This window comes from Aedes albopictus, chromosome 3, assembly GCF_035046485.1.
Source record: "Aedes albopictus strain Foshan chromosome 3, AalbF5, whole genome shotgun sequence".
NCBI lineage: Eukaryota > Metazoa > Arthropoda > Insecta > Diptera > Culicidae > Aedes > Aedes albopictus.
Window position 1 is genome coordinate 30,720,751 of NC_085138.1, and position 15,408 is coordinate 30,736,158.

The window sequence follows — 15,408 nt, forward strand, 5'->3', positions numbered from 1 at the left end:
GAAGAATCTTTTTCAGACTGCGTAAAGAAGCTCATCCAGGATATGGGAAGAAGATCTTCCAGGCTTCACAATCATGTCGTTGATACAACTTTGCTCTACATGATGTTCGTTAAAGTTTTTGTGAGCATTCTTGTTGAATTCTTGTAAATCATCAAGAGGCTTTGTTTATCGAAGCTGTTTCGCCCTTATTAAGGCGCAACGTACAAATATGCATTTGCACCCCCTCTCTGTAGTTGTTTTTTTTTTCAGACTGATGTACAACATATCCTCTCTCTCTTTCTCTCTTCTTGGCGTAACGTCCTCATTGGGACAAAGCCTGCTTCTCAGCTTAGTGTTCTATGAGCACTTCCACAGTTTTTAACTGAGAGCTTCCTCTGTCAATGACCATTTTGCATGCGTATATCGTGTAGCAGGCACGAAGATACTCTATGCCCAAGGAAGTCAAGGAAATTTCCTTTACGAAAAGATCCTGGACCGACCGGGAATCGAACCCGTCACCCTCAGCATGGTCATGCTGAATACCCGTGCGTTTACCGCCTCGGCTATATGGGCAACATATCCTCTCCTTCCTATCATCACGGAGTCCACACTCTTTCAGCAGAGAGCGCACTTGTTGCCCGTAGGCGAAATCCAATTTCCACCCAGTTTTTGGGCCCTCAATGAGGGGTTGGAGATGTAGAAGGGAAGAACGTAAACATAAGCCAAACATATTCGGCAAAGCTCACCGGCTCATTGTTGTTGTTGTTTGTGTAGATATGGTTGTGCCCCACAACATTTCTGTTGTGGCTTTCGGTAGCTTGCTTAAGATTGTTTTGCTTGGTTTTGGAGTTTTTTTTTGCTGTACTCAAAACAACTGTGTTGGTACCATCAAGTTGAATTGAGAGGTTATAATTTTCTCCTGAAACTTAACGTTTTAAATTGCAGCCATTTATGTTTTATTATTATTAATATTTATTAAAGACACTTTATATTTATGTTTTAGGCGACATCTGTTCGTATTGTATTTCCAGTTTTGTTTACTTCGTATTCATAAGGAATCCAATATTCGAAATATTATGGTGAAGTTCACTTGAACTGTACGATAGAGTTGTAAAATAAATAATTGATATATTTTACGGAGTTATGTAATATTTTGTTTCTTTTCAGTGCAGGAAAATGATTAGGTAACCTCGCTTATAGTGTATAGAAAACCTATTTCTGAAAAAAAAAACTGTTAGTAAAGTCCTCACACTGCTAGGTGTTTCCTCTCCCCCAAAATGCACCAGAAAAGTTTGAACCCTTGTTAAATCTGCCGGAGCACACCCACTCACATGTGTGGCGGTAATACTAGCTGGCACACATGTTAGCGTCTTAATCGAAATGAATTGTCTGTTTTGTCGTACTGTCGAAAAATAGTGGGGAGATGACAACGGGGGAAGCTGTACTTGGAAACTTTCCGCAACAATGGTTCGGTTGATTAAAATTTTTCCTTTTATGTCTGAGAGATGGAGAGAGCGATTAGGACTGCTGTCACGCTGGCAAATGACAGCTTGGGGAATATGTTTTTTGGGGATTCAGGGTGCTTCAGACAAGTTCATGGGGGGTCTTGATTTCATTGCTTTCTTCGATTTTTTTGTTGATGAATGTTTCATGAGATCATTAAAGTTAAAGCCAATTAAAAGCCATTTCGTGACCAACTTAAAACCAAACAAGAAAAATTCAAAAATACATATAAAACCAATTGAATCTTGCTTCAAACTTATCCCAAATCAATTTAGATTGATCCAGATTCATTCCATAGCTAATATGGAGTCAGCATAAAGCTTACCATACTTTGTTTTGAAGCCAATTCCATCGTAAAATCTCGTTCATTCTTATATGAAGCCAACTGAGATGGAAACATACATGAATTAGATGTCCGGCCATTTGGCCAAATGGGTTGTTTGGCCGTTTGGCCGAATTAGAATCAAAACATTCTGAGGAAGTTTTTGACATTCTAACTCACAATAAGATCACCCAAAATATTTCCTTATTTTAATCATAGGCTATTCTTTCTAGTTTTGCCATTCGTGGATTTGTTGGCCAATATTTTACCAAAAAATTTTCCTTCTTTGAATCATAGGCTATTCTTTCGAGTTATACTGATACGGAAAACAGTGACTTGGTCAATTAAGTTCATCATTTGGCCGAAAAAAGAGGCCAAACGGCATCTAGCCAAATGGCATTCGGCAAAATGACCCAGAACCCATGAATTACCACTATAACTGAGACACACAGAAGTTGATTTGATCCCAAACTAGTGTTCGTTAAAATTGTAAAAATATTTTTTCGAAAAAAATTGTTTAAACTAGAACAAAGTTTATCTTTAGCCAATACCCACAATTAAATCTAAGTCATATTGAAAACCACCTAAAATTTAGTAGACAAACAAACACAGTTAAATTCAAAACCATTTTCTTAGACAATTCGTGCAATACTGATTCTCAACATTTCCAAACAAAAATCCAAACCCTTTCAAATCCAATCCATATCCCAATCAAAACGATGTGTATTCATCGAGAGTGTGGAGCAATCTTCCAATCAATGCCGTATCATTACCTCATCACCATGAGACAAGTTTAGACCCACACCTCACCCCAATGGTCGAAACTTAGACAACGCGTATCGCTCCCACTCTAATTTGATGCAATTTGCACAATCATCAGCATGATTAGCCGAATTGAAAATCAATTTTCGTCGGATTATCACTGATACTATCTATCCGAGTAGCGAACGATGGATGCCTGCCTGTTGTCGGCGCAGAGTCTCGCAAGCACGTCCCGGCAAATTTATGCATAATTACTCAATCGTATTTAACCGGATCATAGTTTTCGCGTGTACGTCGTGTAGCGGGACGATCAAACGGAACCAGCCAGTGGGGGCACTGAATAAAATGAATTATTCGAGCTGCTTCTCACAAATTCAGCCAATTGATTCGGTGGGGGTGGGGGCATTATTGTGAGAGGTTTTCCAAACGGGATATTGATTTATCGAATCAAATTCCGAGCATATCCTCTTTAAATTTATTGGATACGATTGTTGCAAAGTTGTGAAGTGGCTTTGGGTCGCCGTGGTGGTCCAATTTTCATGCGAAAACGGATGGAATGCCGAGCTGGAATGCGAAAAAAAGAGGCGGAAGCATCCATTTGATTGGAAAAAGGACGATGAGAGAGCTTGTAATGGAGAATAAATTCGAAAATAAACAATATTGAATCATTAGCATTAGCATTAGCATTAGCATTAAGCGAGTCGCACAAATTCGTAGGTGGTACAGTCCTAGACCACTGTTATGAGGGTTGCCTCCTTCCCGTCCGAACCAAAGCACAAAGATTTGGGACTAATCTCTGACTCTTAGACAAGACTGACGCAATCCTCCAATGGTCGAGCACTGTCCTGGCCACGTTCTTGCGACTGCTGAGGAATGGGAAAGGATGGTTAGTTTTGAACACCTATGAAAAATGTAGACAACTCTACGATCTCTCAGGCCTAGGTGTCACGGGAATTTGGGTGTTGTTAGTGGAAGGGTAAACTCCAAAGGATACGCTTGGTAAACGTTCAGGCACACCATTGTTAGACTGCTTCGAATCAGTTGTCTGGCCAATTCATCCTCGTCATCTTGTTGGCATTTGGTTGAATTACTAGATTCTTCGGTTGATAATCTGAAATATAAAATAATATATTTTTTATTAAAATTTTATTAAAATATTTTAAAAATATGTAACTGTGGCGAGCGAATCACTAATATGTAGCTTATTTGACGTACGAAAATAAACAATATTGAATCAGTGCTGAAAATGTCTTCACCATGAATATCAATTGGATTTTTAGAAGGTAGTTCGTGACATTTACCTTAAATATTCGAAAAAGAGCATTTTTTTCCGAGACTCTCTTGTTGAACTACCCAAGTAACCATTAAGCCGTAAAAATGGCATTAAGTCGGCTCTATAGTCGAATGTAGAACCTGGCTAACAGAGCTAATTGGTTCTATATCCTCTTATAGAGCTGCTTAAAAGCCACTTTTGGCGAATTATTCGGCTGATATACGGCCAACTTTGAAATATCGTACCAAGTCTCTGGAGCGAAAGTTGTCAAAAGTGAGACAAAGAAAAAAGAAAAAAAAAATTGTTTATCTTCTGTTCTTTTCTAACTTCCTTCGCTTCCATTAAAGTTGCTTTTTTGCTACTGCATCCAGATTTTAGCTGTTGTCCTCCGAGTTCCTGATCAAGTCCAAATCCGTTGCCTTTCTCATCTGTTCCACCATTGCACCATGGGAATGGTGTGATCAAACTAGTATTTAAACCATGAAAAACAAAATAGTTTGGGCATTTCGAGGGTTGAAAATGATATGGGATGAGGATGATTCAGTGGTAAGGTTGGTGGTGACGAACACAGGAATTGATGCAGGAGAAGCAATGTTTATATAAATGGTCGGGAAACGTTTCACAAGAGGAGGGAAACGAGCTGGAGTTTGTCTTGATTGAAAAAAAATGGAAAAATCAAGATAACCAAATTCCATTATCTATTTAACAACACCATTCCGATAAACATGCCAACAACAAAAATAATCCCGTTTCGTCAATCCCGTCCGACATGGATGTTTAAAATGTATTGATCATGACCGACTCGAGTCTGTTTTGGTCGAAATCTATTTTGATTGATATAAACGTCATGTGCTCCAAGCCCTGTGACAGCACTGACAAACTTCTTTACAGCTTGTAGGCTTTATATAGGCTTACAGGGCTTAATTTAGTTCTTACTGGTTATAGTGCCTATAAGCATTAGAAATGCTTATATAGAGCTACTTAGCACTGAAAAGCTGTTTAATGGCCGTTATAATGCTCAGAACAGTGCTTAGTGGTTACCTGGGTAGTATAGCCGCACAACTTTTTCATATAGGTACCATATCTCAGGGCTGCAAAACGGTGAGTCGAAAAGAAGAGCGTCCAACATAACTCTGGTCCTCACAAGTTCCTACCTCATGCTTCCACGGGTCAAGCGATGACAAAGTCCGCCAGCTAAGAGTTGTGTGCTTAGCTGGTAGTGCAGCCTGGGCACTGTTGTCCTTCTGACTTCAGCTAGATTGAGGAGGAACGTTTCGAGCGTCTGTTCACCAAGGAGGTGCGGCTCCAACAGCGTCTGTTCTGGCATCCAGCGGCTAAGGATGAAATGCTCCTCCACCGGAAGCTATACCTAAGGTGGCAGCCCCACCACGGTGGACAAGGGACCTTAGGTCAACAACCTACTGTTTCCGAAACCCAACAAAATCGTCACTGAAACCGGAAATGAAAAATTACGAACTGATTCTACAGCAACTGAGCGAAGTCCGTTGGCCGAACTTTGGAGAACACAGATTGGCGTCGGATCAAATTTTGCTATACTCTGGCCTACGAGGTGAACACGCTCATCGCCACCGTGGAGTTAGTTTCCTGCTCAACACTCACGCTCACGCAGCGCTCATGAAGAGGGAACCTATTATTGAGAGGATAATTGTAGCCAGATTCAGAACACGGGTTCAAAACCTTACCATGATCCAATGTTACGTGCCAACCGATGCTGCCGAATTGCAAGATAAAGAGAACTTTTACAATCAACTGAATGCTGTCGTGGACAAGACTCCGAAAGGTGATATCAAGATCCTCATTGGCGATTTCAACGCGAAGGTTGGGTCCGACAACTCGGACTATGAGCACGTCATGGGACGCCATCAGTGTTGTCATGGTAAAATCAGAGCTGGTTACTCAAGGTTTCCAAATTTTAGCGCCCCCTATACTGGTACGCTTCCAAGGAAATGACTTTACTATTGCGCCTTGTTTAAAATTATTCCAGGAAAACTCTTCTATGCATTGTTATTTCACGAATTTTTCCTGTAATTATCGCGAAAGGGACATTCTTGCTGGAATTTTTTTTATGAGTTTTGCGAGAACTCTTCTTCAAACTACAAGAAAACTCTCGAGGATTACTTCCAGAGAAACCACCGGAAATTCCATTGAGGATTCCTTGATAAATCCTTAAGAAATTTAAAAAAAAAAATCCAAAATACTCAGAAATGTTTACAGAAACAAGATTCTCGCCGGGTATCTCAAAATAACTTTTAGTATCCCTTCAAAATGCATCCCTGTCTATGGATTTCTTTGAAAATTTCCTAAGGTGTTCTTCCAGCTATTCTTTCAGAAATTCCCACAGAAATTTTCTTTTGCACTTCTTAAGGAATTTCTTAAAAAAAATCCAAACAGATTAATTTTAAAATTAGTCCATGGGTTTCCTCAGAAATTTCTTCCGAAATTCCTCCTGAGATTCGATAACGGATTCTATACTAAATTTATTAAATGATTGCTCCATTAGGACATGCTTTTCTTCTTTCATGTAATTCCTCCAGAAATATTACCAGGATTTTATTAAGCGATTTTCTTTGAGATTGCTCTGATATTTCTCAACAAATACTGCTAATTCCTCCACACGTTTCTTCAAAAGATGCAATTCTAGGGAAAAACAAAAATTGTAAATATTTGGAGATTGTTTCTAAATTTTCTCTTGGGTTTTCGTTTAGAAATTCAAACTTTTTTTCAGAAACTTCTTTAGACATTATTGCTTGAATTGCACCCCAGGTTTCTACCAGTATTACTCCATTTGTTCAGGTTTATTCTCGGGCATTTATTTGAGAATTGTTTAAGAAATTCCATCAGAGGTAACACCTGGAGTTCTTCCAAGTATTCCTTCATGAATTTTTTCAAAGGTATCTCCAGGAGTTTTTTTTTTATAGATTTCTTGAGACAATCATTCATGGATTTCTTAGAAATTCTTTCATAGATTACTTCAAGAATTCTTTAGTAGTCTTGTGAAATTTTTGGAAGAGTTTCAAAAAATCCCTGGAGAAATATCCGAAGAAATTGTGCAGGGTTTTCTCAAGCCTTCCCAGGAGATATTCCTGATGCGACCGCCAGAATAATTTCTAAATATTAACACCGAACGATTTTTTCAGACAATTCGTGTAGACAATTTGAGAAGCTCCTTCAGAGAAGTTAAGAAGAAATCGCTTGCTGAAATTTCTAAAAAAAATCTCTAAAATACTGATGAATTCTCTGAAGGTAAAAATATCTCCACAAAGGAAGATCTTAAGGAATCCCAGCAGGAATTTCTAAAAGAAACTCTGAGGAGTTCTGTGATCAGGAAGGCGGACTCTCTCCTAATCGGATATCTTTGCCAGAAGTGTCAGCTTGAACCTATCATTCCATGAACGGATGAGTACTCTTCATCGAAACTGCACATTTGGGTGCATGTAGTTTTGGTAGTGAAGAAATCATCGATAAAATCCCTGCAGAAGTCTTAGGAAGTACTTTCGAATATTTGAAAATTTTCAGGGAAACTCTTGAAGGAATCCAAGGAGGAATGTCTAAAAACTTCCTGGAGAAAATTCTCGGTTTACCCTTGGCTGAATTACTAGAAAAATAGTTAATTAATAGGACAATTCCTAGAGAAAACCTTTAACAAAATTCTTGAGGGATTTTCTTAAAACATTCTTAAAAAAATCTGTCTTAAAAAATCCGTGGAAACATTGTTGGAGTCATTCTTAGAGGAAATGCCGGATCAATTTCTGGGGGAATATATCGAGAAATATTTGGACGAAATCTTGAAGGAATCTCTATTTAAACTTCTGCAGAAATCTCTAGAAGAATTCCTGCCTGAATCGCTGAAGGTAATAACACTTAGGTTTTTTTAAGAATCTCTGCAGAAGTTTCTGGGCACATTATTGTAAGATCGGGGGCGAATGACTTTTTTCTGAAACCTCTTTAAAAATAATAATAATAACATTCTTGCGAGAATTTTCATAGGAATCTCCAGAACAATTCCTGAACTAATCTGTTGGTATTTCTTAAGGTAGATGTTCCTTCAGAAAATTTTCTGGAGACACCAATGAAAATTTACTACAAAATCATTGAAATAAATTCTAATCGCTGTAGAAAACTTCAAAGGAAAAGAGATAAAGAGATTTCCGATGATTTCTTAAGCGAATCCCCAGAAGAATGTCTTCCTAGTGGAATTTTAGAAGAAATACATATAAATCTACATAAAAATACTAAAGGTAGTACTGGAAAAATTTCTTAAAGAATTTCTGAAAATATTTGTCAAAAAATAGCTGGGGGTGTTTGAAGAAATCCATAGAAGTTTTCTATGAAATTGGAATCCTTCGACAAATTTAAGGAGGAATCTCAGAAGCAATTTTTGAAGGAAATTTTTATACGAATGCCTGGAAGGATATCTGAATTTGTCTATATAAGCACTTCTGGAGGAGTCTGAGAAAGATTTTCTGAAGATATTCTTGGAAAAATTTCTTGAGGAACCTTTGATTTTCTTGAATTTTCTGAAGTAATCAGTGGATGATTCTCAGAAAAAATTGTCGTACGGATTCTTGAGATGATTTTTAAGAAAACTAGTGTAAATAAGCTGTAATTAGATGCATTTTTGAGAAATTTTTGGGGAATCCTCTAACTTAAACTCTGGTGGAAGTTCTAGAGCAAATTCTTAAGCGATACATGGTAGTGAAGAACTTTCAAAGAAAATCCGTGGAAGACTTTGCAATAGATATTCCTGGAGGATTTTCTGGAGAGTTCTATGGAACTATATCGAAAGGAATGCAGGGAGGGCTTACTAACATCTGGACTTATCTCTAGAAAAAATTGGAAAAATTATTTCAAGGAATCTATTAATTTTCTAGAGAAATGAATGGAAGAATTCCTGAAGGGCTTCTCATAGAAACCTCCGATGATAGAATATCCTAATAATTCTCTGAAATATTTTCTGAAGAACCGCTGGATGAATTTCTGAATGACGTTCCGAAATATTTTTAAAAGAATCCATGGAAGTTTTTTTGCACGTGTTGGGGCAAAGGTAGCTTACTTTTTTTTACATATATGAGGTCACAAAAAAGCGTAGATGGTTTCTTTTATTAAGAAGGAGAAGTTTTCATTATGTTCGGAGCCACAAAATCTGTAATATTCACCTGAATCATGTGAATCACATACTTCATAATTGTGAGAGCAAAGAAAGATAAGGGAAATGCTATAAGTGAACATATTATATTCTTGAGGGCAGAATAAAAATTCCCTAGTTGAAATACGTGATTACTCTTTTAAATTATGGATGCACAACATTTTGAAAAATTACACAGGTAACTATTCATATATTTATATGGCTGCATAACATTTTGTAAAATATCACATGAGAAATCACTAAAAAAGATATAAGAGGCTTTTCCGCCCTTCAAAAATCACACAGCGGCTTTTTTATCCGATGAGCACAATCATTATTTTGTATACCAGGATGGAAGTTTTTCTTTTAACGCAACAATATCGATTAAATCAAAGAGATGATTATGGGATCGCTCTTTCCTCATCGACCAGTGCACAAAGTGACATGCGTTTCCCGTGATGGCGTCACGGAAAATCAAATCGACCACATCTGCATCAGCCGAAAATGGAAACGGAGCGCATTGCTAGGATCCATCGACAGGAGGATAAAATCAGGTGCCTGTTCAACACACGCCGACTGCAAGACGCTGCTGTGAAAAGGTCCTTCGTCGAGGAGCTAGAGAACCGTGCTGCGAATATTCCAGAAGGTGGAAGCGTAGAAGATCATTGGAGCGCCTTCAAGAACGCCTTCATCTCCAGCGGCGAAAATAATCTGGGTGAGCTACGCACCCGAAGAAAGCAGTGGCTCACAGATGATACCTGGAGGAAGATAGAGGAGCGAAGGAACGCCAAAGCAGCGATAGAACGAGCGAAAACACGAGGAGCCAAAGCCGTAGCCCGTCAGTGCTATTCGGCTCTCGAGAAGGAAGTGAAACGCTCATGTAGACGGGACAAAAGAGCGTGGGCGGACTCCCTAGCCGGCGATGGCGAGAAAGCCGCAAACACAGGCGACATCCGTCTCCTCTACGATGTCTCACGGCGCCTTAGTCAGTGGGACCAATATGAATGCTACGATGCCCGTGAAAGACACGTCTGGACAGTTACTGAACGATCCGACTGACCAGCTGAAACGCTGGTTCGAGCACTTTGGAAACCTTTTTCAAGTGTTGGTCACGTCATCAACACCTCAGCATGATCCGCCAAGGGTTCAACGAATTACCCGTGTCAACACCGAAGCTCCATTAGTGCAGGCGATAGAACAGCCAACCGTATCATGAAATCGAACAGGGCCCCAGGGGTCGATCGCGTATCAGCTGAGATGCTCATATCCGGCCGACTGGATACAAGGCGTCTTAGTAAAGGTACCCAAAAAGGGTGACCTGACTGTATGCGATAATTGGCGGGGCATCATGTTACTGTGTATCGTTCTCAAAATCCTCTGCAAAGTGATCCTTAACCAGATACAAAAGAAGATTGACGCATCTCACCGACGGCAGCAAGCAGGATTCCGTGCCGGACGATCCTGTGTGGACCATATTATCACGCTCCGTATCATCCTGGAGCAAATCAATGAATTCCAAGAGTCTCTCTACCTGGTGTTCATTGATTACGAAAAAGCTTTCGACCTTTTCAATCACGGAAACATGTGGGAAGGAAGAGACGAACCAGCCAAGGGCTGAAAGTCTCATTAATAAAGACAAATCAATCAATCAATGTGGGAAGCCCTCAGGCGCAAGGGTGTCCCTGATAAAATCATCGGCCTCATTGAAGCACAGTACAGAGCATTTTCGTGCAGAGTACTGCAAAACGGTGTTTTGTCCGATCCCATCCGGGTCGTTGCTGGAGTGTGGCAAGGATGTATACTATCACTGCTACTGTTCCTCATCGTAATCGACGAGATCCTGATAGGTGCGATTGACCGTGAACCAAATCGTAGATTGCTGTGGCAACCCATTGCCATGGAGCACCTAAATGACTTCGTATCAGCCAACGTTGCTCTCCTAGCTCAACGGCGCTCTGATATGCAGAGCAAGCTCGATGATCTTGCCAATCGCTCCTCAGCAACAGGTCTTACCATCAACGTTAACAAGACCAAATCATTCACAGATCGAAAAAAGAGTGTAAAATTCTGTGATATATGATGCACATAATTGGAGCGCGGGATATCACAGAAGTTTACATGACATATCATGTAATGTTCATGAAATATCATGTAAACATCCATTATATGTCATGTAATTCAGCATGACTCTGAGAGTTTACATGACATATAACACAAATTTACATGATATATCATGTAAACCATCATAACACTAAGTTTACATGACTAAAATGAAGTTTACATGACGTGTAAATCTCATTATTCTTATCTGTGTTAAATGTAAACACGGTCAACCTTTCCAGCTTTACGGTAGCTCTGCAATCAATGGAGAATGTTGAAAGCTTCCAATATCTTGGTAGCCAAATGGTGGCCGATGGCGACACCAAGATCGACATAAGAGCACGGATCAAGAAGGCGAGGGCTGCTTTTGCGAGTTTAAGAAATGTATGGAAAAACAACCAGATCAGTCGACGCACCAAAATCCAACTCGAACGTGAAATCTGTGCTGCTATACGCCAGTGAAACCTGGTGTGTATCAGCGGAGAACACTCAGTGGCTGCAGGTCTTCATCAATAGATGCCTGCGGTATATAATTCGTGTATGGTGGCTTCACAATTGGATCTCCATCGTGGAGCTCCATCGTCGATGTCATCAAAAGCCGATAGCGAAAGAAATTCGGGAGCGAAAGTATAGGTGGGTCGGCTACACTTTACGCAGGGGTGGAAACGAAATCTGCAATCAAGCGTTAGATTGGAACCCAGCAGGGCATCGCAGCAGAGGCAGACCCAGAGGCTCATGGCGACGCAGCTTCAATAACGAAATCAAGCGAGTCGACAGAAATTTGACTTGGCCGTAGGTCAAGACGATGGCTGGCAATCGCCCAGGATGGAAATCTTTCACCATGGGTGCCCAGGACTGAAAGTAGTAAGTATATTACGTTTCAGCCCTCCGATGGCGCAAATTTCCCAAATGGAGGAGAACGTGCCTCTGAAGCCGACCTACTGATACCAGGTGTAACACTATGGTAAATTTTCAAGCAAAACATAAATTTCCCAAAAAAAATATTCGAACTCTACTTTAAATTCTACTCCAACCGCAGACAACAAAGCGTATTACATTTTTTTTTTTTCATAGAACGAACCAAAAACACCGGCAAAAACATCCCTCCATAATATGATAAATTGCTTCTGTGGGATACACCAGAAAAGAGAAGCCGAACACAAAAATTTGAAACTGATGGGACTAAATTAAATTTGCGCTTAGCTCCCCGCATGCACAATAGAGACCCATCCTTTTGTCATCCTGAAACAGAAGCTCTGTCCGTGTTCCCGTCGTAGTCGTAGACCAAAGGATTCACCCTGTTTGGGTCGGAAAAAGGAAATGGGCCGGCGCTGCGTACCTGAAGAAGCGGGAAGGCAGCGAAATGGGCAGAGTTTCATCCGGAAAACTGGAAATGGAAAGTTGTGGAAATCAATTGCTTGTGGAACCAGAATGCGAGAGGGATGAAATGGGAGCCTTTTGGGTCGGAGGGTGCTTCCGAGGTTTCGGGTTTTCGACGATGGCGATGTTCGAGGCGGGGGAAGGTTAGGCCGGTCAATACCTCCTCCCTAGGAATTTTCGGTCAGAATTGATTGCAAACATGGTCGGTCATTTGTTGGATGGCTTTTTGATAAGAGGGTTCTAACAATCTGTTTGTGGAACGTACTTTAAGCGAATGGAAACTGTACCTTTTTAAGAAATTAATTCTTAGAATGAAACCTTTACCCTGGAAGAGCATATGATAATGTCCCAGAGTTTCTATTTGATGAATATTTCCTATTAACGTATTTGTTTGAACAACAGATGGACAAATGCTTGTTTATAATAAAGGCTTAGTATAAAACCTGGACTTGAAAAAAAAAACATTATTCAAATCAATTAGTCACAACGCATCTCCTAATCAAGACTTGCTTTCATCCTTGGGAATGGCAACTGTCGATCAAATGCCGACGCATGTATTTCAAAATTTAAAGTCAAATTTTTCTTCGTCAGTAAATCCCTCTCCCTAGAACTTTCGACAACCCGAAACCGAAATCTAACAAGCTGTTGCCCCAATTTTGGTAGCAAAACATGTCAATCACACCACACAGCAGCGAGCGATTTGCTCTCCTACGCTTTACAGTTTCATTCCATCAGCAACCCTGAGGAGAAATGGCCCAATTTCAAGGCGATGAGGCAATCGAAGCGGCATCGTTCCAAAAGGTGGTTGATTTGGATGTACAGCTTGAGCAGTGTTTGTATATGCAGTGCTAGATTGAGCCTTTGGAAGGCCCAAGGAACATCTTATGAAAGGGGAGCTTCAAACTTGAAAATGATTGACAAGCATAAAATATTGGAAAAAAAATTAACTGATTTTTGCTGAAACTGTCAAAATTTGATTAGAAAAAAAATAACTTAAAAAACTAATGAGAGTATTCATTGAAAAGAGTAAAACGCTTTTTTATTTTTTTTGTGAAACGTCGAATTTCCAAAGCAATTTTAGATTAATTCATTCGAAATTTCATGAAACATTTCAAAAAAGCGGAAAAGTATGGCTAACGCAGCTCTTTACGCTGTTTAGTGAATCCCCTTAATATTTTTCTTTAGTTGTTCTTTTCTGATTTCGGCCAGTTTCTTTTTTTAAGTTCGAAGTAATATAAAATTCTCATTTTTTATATTTTAAATGTTGCTAGAATCATTACTCATCCTCTCCAAAATTGGTCAAAATTTTAAAATGTTGGTGAAAATGTAGAGATTTCTAAAGAATTTTGGACTAAGTTTCAAGAGGTACAGGACTTTTAATCGTAATTGAACTGCAGGCATGCCTCATGGATTCAAAGATGATTAAGATACAACCATTTTGTAAGATTTCTGTTAACATTGAATTATTATTCCCCTTATGTAACATCGACTGGAAGTTTAAAGTCTTAAAACTAGGGTTTTGGTTCCCTTATTAAGCATCCCATTTTCATTCTACGAAAAACAAAGGATTGAACCCTACTAACAAAAGTAGATGTATAAGAGCTTATGGAGCAAACTCATTAGGAAGAAAGCTCGTTTATGCTTTTATCCAGCAAAAATGTTGGTTGGGAAGCGCTGTTTGTTTTGTTTCTTATTTTTGTATTTTTGGTTGGAAGTGAGCAGCCATGAAAACAAAAGGAACGGAATCAATCGGTGTCATAATCGCTTGTTTTCGGATAGGATGAATATGGGAGCATGAGATTACTGATGGCACACATACCCTACATAAGAAAGGATGAAATTGTGTTTGGGTGCAATAAATATACAAATACATTAGTTCTTTGTTCACGTTAACATGGCCTCGGAAAAGAAGAGCCATTTAAAAAAGTGTAAAGTATGGGAAAATATTATCATATTTAAAAAAATAAAACGAATACCTTTTGAGTCAACTACGAGACACTGTACGAGACACTGACCTTACAGTTAAGGCCGAAAAAGGTATCTAATAAGAGATGCAAATTCTATGTGGAGTTAAAGGGAACTGTACTTCATACATCTCTTTTGATATGTAAGGTGTAATACAGGGGGGTGGCCAAAATGTTTGGGATGGGTACATTTTTTAATCTCTCAAAAAAGTTCAACATGCAGTAACTTTCCATAGAGTGGTTCAAACATTCTCAAATTTTGACTGATTTTCAACCAATTATATGTGCCTCTATGGTACAAATTTGAGCTCGATTGGTTAATCTTTCGCGAAGCTAGAACCGTTCTTGTAAAATACTATTGCTTTGACAATTAATTTTTGAACTGTCATATCTCCGGAACCAGTGAACCGAATCAAATGAAATTTTGAACGTTGATCAAAAATATATTGATACTTAATGCAACATTATAAAATGTAATATTTTCTCACGACGAATGAAGTTATACCGGTTAGACATTTTCACCCATATAGAAGAAAATCAGTCAAATTTACGATACCACACAAAAATAACCAAATGTCTTCTTCTTTCAAAATCTTTGGATATCAAAACTAAAATTTAATGACATTGATGTAAAAAAATAACATTTTTTCGCAGTGTTTGGACGAAAAAGTGATCAGTGAACCACTCGGCAGTTTTTCTTCCCTTCTGTTGGTTCTGTTTCAATTACCAAGCGGTGTATGTTCTCTCGTCGAGTCGCATGGTTCACGAAGGAACACAAAGAGGATACTCCGATATAAACAAGCTGCGGCGATGAGCGGGCATCGCTAAGTGTAACACTTACCGATGATCGCTCATCGTTGGCTTGGGGCAACTGTGAATAATCGTTATTTTCATCAGTATTTAATGCGTTTTCGCTTTAAAAACGTGAAATACTATTTAATTTAACTGTATTCATGACGTTGCAGGTTGTGTAGTCACA

The 15,408-nt window shown here is 39.1% G+C and overlaps 1 protein-coding gene across 1 annotated transcript in view; it reads left to right on the forward strand.

Moving 5' to 3' along the window:
- The window catches only part of LOC109419187 (RNA-binding protein asd-2), a 395,970-nt gene that overhangs the window by 44,958 nt on the left and 335,604 nt on the right, over positions 1-15,408 (forward strand). The gene's annotated exons all lie outside the window — the stretch shown is intronic.